Source organism: Emydura macquarii, unplaced genomic scaffold (assembly GCF_026122565.2).
Source record: "Emydura macquarii macquarii isolate MOO-44397 ecotype Brisbane River unplaced genomic scaffold, CSIRO-AGI_Emac_v2 contig_1253, whole genome shotgun sequence".
NCBI classification, from domain to species: Eukaryota; Metazoa; Chordata; order Testudines; family Chelidae; genus Emydura; species Emydura macquarii.
In genome coordinates this window covers 8766595-8770840 of record NW_027131390.1, presented here as the reverse complement: position 1 = coordinate 8770840, position 4246 = coordinate 8766595, and the positions used below count along the sequence as shown (strand labels likewise).

The following is a 4246-nucleotide window of genomic DNA, read 5'->3' as shown; positions in this document are numbered from 1 at the left end:
ATCATATTGTCTTCTCTAACCCCACAGTATCCCAGTTGCACAAAGGGCTGTTACATATTGAACCAGTCAGAGCCATCCTCATGCTAGTCCTCCTGAATCTCATGAAGCCTCTCCTTGAACTTCTCTCAGAATGTCCTTACACCACCTCACTCACTCTGAAGCCAGTCTTCCTAGCAGCTGTCACTTTAGCCAGAAGAGTGAGCAAGTATTAGGAACTCATGGACAACTCCCTCCATTTGTCATGACTTAGGGACCACATGATGCTCACACCTCACCCAAAATTCATTCCTAAAATGGTTTCAGATTTACTCCTAAACTAGTCAATCAACCTGCCTGTCAACTTCTCCAAGCCACACTGGGTGAAAAGAAAGTGTACACACTAAATGTGTCCAGGACTTTGCTTTGTTACACTAATAGAACCAAGCTGTTCAGACAGTTTATGTTGACCCAGAGTCAGGTGTTCTAAAGGTCAGACAGTCTGCTCCCAAAGAACATTGAAATGGATAACAATGTATCTCACTGTTTGTCAGCAGGCTGCCATACTTCTACCTTCAAGTATTAAAGGGGATCTTTAATGGCCAGATGCAGTCAGGAGCTGGCTTTTACAGTTCTTCCACAATCCCTTACCACCATCATGGGGAATTAGCTGAGAAATGACTGAGAAGGCAGTTTACCACCTTTGGATTCAAGCATCATTTCCTGAAGCACGCAGGTGTTCCTCATCTAAGTAATGACCCTGTCAGACAATGTTCATCTCCGCTTTTTGGTTTTAGATTTATAATCCATTTTTTAAAAATGCCCACCCTGAGCTTTAGTCATCTTTGACATGGTTAAAAATACAGTGCAAAGAGATAAAACTAGTTGTTTCCCCTCATGAAACCAAATGCCAACAATACCCTGTCTCACTCATAAATACCATCCCTCATCACATCTCTCCATGGGTATAGAGATTAACTTTGCAGTGTTCCCTGAAAGTCAACAAATTGAGATGATTTTAGACCAAGGTGGAGAGTAGGTTCCAAAACTGAAGGCTCTTCATAGAAGGGTCCCTTCCAGCAGTTCCCTCTGTCATACCAGCAGAGCTCTACGTGGAATGTTTCTACTGACCACAATTATGAAGAGATACCCCAGGTGATACAAGACTTGCTATACTCTGCACCAACTTCAGATACTTTGCTTATTTGAAATATGGTCCCAAACAGTGTTTTGTAATAGTTTCATCTTGATGTGAAAAAGACTATGGTACCAAGGTCAGCAACTAAACAACTAGAGTCTACAGTGCATATAAAATGTAGGGGTGGGAGAGAGAGTCTTCTTAGACAGGATTATCCAATAATAGCGGGTGGTTCAACAGTACTGCATGTTCCAGTAACACAACCTTACAGATAGCTAGGAAGGACACGGGTCTAAATCACAGGTTATGGAACAAAACATTCCCACACAGAGGCACTAAAGTAGGGAAGACTTCCAAATGTTGCCCTGTATGCACAGAATCAGACCCTTCCATCCATCTCTGTTCAATTTTATTCACCAGCTAGGAAACTTAAAGCCTTTTGATATAGTACCTGACAAAATCCTAGTACAAGGACAAAGAGAGCAAAGGAAAGTTGCTAAAGTTAATTCTAACAAAAATATCTAAACCAAAAGTCCCACATACTCTGTTTGACACGTCGAAGATGATTGTGTTATCATTGCTCTCGGTACTCTGAGTCTGATGCTTCTCTTGGGTGCAACTCCGCTTCCACCTCTCACCCATTTCATCCAGTTGCTCCTACAATAAACTGGGATTGGTGTGCATAGGCTTTATTTTGCCACAGATCCTTTTGTTGTATAAACACGTCTTCCCACCAACTGTTTTTAGTCTTCTTCAGTACGCTGTATCTTCCTGATCCAGGTGGCTTAAAAAATGGCTTTGGATTTAAAATCACTTTGCAGCTGCAACTCAGGAGACTTAGTTTCAGAAAGAGAGAGAAAAGGAAGTGACAGTACATGTCTAAGCTTCACCAGATTATTGAACTCAGCAATTTATGGAAACATTTTAAAAAATACCCTGGAAAATACCTTGACTGTTGCTTAATTAAAGTTTTAACTCCTAGGCTGTTAAAAATAATTCTGTCAAGTTTTCTTCTGAAAATAATCATCCTGTTATGTTCCCACCTTTCCATTTCCTCCCCATGTGTTAGAATAAGTCTTAATAGTTATTTTCAGATTCTCAAACAGTTTTAATGTACTACTTTGTTGATTCATTAACTGATTTCCTTTTTTTAATGTTGGCAAGAAGTATAAAATTTAATTTTAAAAATATCACATACCATTTAACTGTTTCCTCATTATTTGGCATCATCTCCCACTCATGAAACTTTACTCATTTCTCCTGTAGTGGTATAAATCCTTCCATTTTTTGGAGCATTAATACATTGACTGTTATTTCAGCAGCAAGAGAAGCATGTTGCGGTCACAAACTGAAGCCCTCTTTATACTAACAGCTAGTGTTCCTGCATTAAAATACAAACCTATGAGTTAATTATTCAGTTAATATTTATTATTCATTAACCAAATGGCAATGATGATATAGAAGTGAAAATAGTTCACTTAGTTGTGTAGCATTTATTCAACCCAAAGTTTACTTTTCTTTCCAGAAGAAATTAATTCCTCAGGTAGTCTTCATAGCAAAGATACACACTGAACAGTGATGAGAATTACACTACAACTAAATACAACAGTGTGATGGGGGTGCTGCACTCACTGCAGAATGGCACCTCCTGGCTGTACTGGGGCATAGCTCTGCACAGCCAACACTCCTTACAGTTTAACTCCATCTCTTTCTCCTTCTGTGGCCCCTCTTTTGCACCAGAAACTGTAGCCTCTGCCTTGTGACTCAGTCCTTCAGCCAGGTCACTGGGGTTTTCCCTTCTCGGGATGTGTATTAAAATCCCTGCTCACATCTCTGAGGTGCCATTCCCTCTGTGGCTGGTAGGGGAACCCAGGCCTGCTCTCTACTCTGGATTTTGGCTCAGGAATCCTCTAAACAGGAGCCATGGGGTGGTTCTTTCCTACACTCTGCTGCCTTTCCCTGAGCCTCTTCCTTACCTCCTGCCTCACCCCACTCCTCTGAGTTTACCAGTCTCTCAACTCCCTTCTCCCAGGGCGTAAGTGTAACTATTTATCTTTATAGCACCCAAACACCTCTCCTTCCTTCCTACAGCCTCCTCTGCTTCTATTTTCCTGTCTTTATATAAACCTCACCTCTTCCCACACAGGTGAGCTTCCCCTAATTAGGCCTCTCTTCCCAGGAATATTCCCAAATTGCAGCCTAACTGGCTGATTGGGCCCACTTGGCCCAATGCAGCTCTTGCAGGACCAGTGTGGGGAGCAAACCACCATCACAGACAGGTTAACATTTCAGTTCCTGTTAAAAGCACATAGAATCAGGAAGATTTGTACTTCTGCGGTAAAATTGTTGCAAGAAACAAAGTTGTGATCTTATATTGTACCTGTAGATAGATAGTATAGAGTAAATAAAGAACAAAAGAAGTAATCAAACTATATAGGGTGTTTATAGTCGTGCTTTCAGTTTTATTTTCAGATACATCTAACATTTAGCTCAACACAATCCCATTTTCACGTAGCTCAATGCAACCCTTGACCTTTCAGTTACATACTTTTATGCTGTACATGTTTTGATCTATTTTGACCCTTTGGTGCTTTTGTGGTTTTCTGAATCTACTTTATATGAACTTTTATTTTCTGTAACTTTACAAACTACACAGGAGAGGGTTTGGAAAATGGAATACTTCCAGAAAATCCATCCAGATTTTAAATGCAATAGTTGAGTCTTACCACAAGAGGACACCCAAAGACAGTTTGTCTTGTAATGTACTCACTATATTATGATATTAAAATGAAAGATAAATATGGAAAAATGAGGAAATACATATTTGGCTTCAGAGTGCCAATGGTTCCCATAAACTTCATTATGATGCCATAAATGGTAGCTATAGACTTGTTTAGGATTAATGACGTTTGAGGCAAACCTCAAGTAATCTATAATCACTCCTAATGCCCTCTCCAGGAAATCTTTTCCCTATTACACTGTGCTGGTGTATTTATAAACTATTTATCATATTTGAATAATGGGAACTGTCCCAGAAACCAGGATCCAGATGGCTCTTTCATAGTATTCTTCAAGTCAGGCAAAGAATCAGAAAAACCGTAAGTATATAAACACATGTATTGAATCTTTAAG

At 39.8% G+C, this 4246-nt stretch overlaps 1 long non-coding RNA gene across 1 annotated transcript; it reads right to left on the bottom strand.

The window, feature by feature from the left end:
- Positions 1-246: 246 nt before the first annotated feature.
- On the bottom strand, positions 247-3207 carry LOC137153066 (uncharacterized). Its single transcript, XR_010919685.1, has 3 exons — positions 3091-3207; positions 2313-2495; positions 247-1950 (listed from the first exon to the last, which is right to left on the bottom strand). It is a non-coding gene; the product is annotated as an uncharacterized lncRNA (long non-coding RNA).
- Between the last annotated feature and the right edge of the window lie 1039 nt (positions 3208-4246).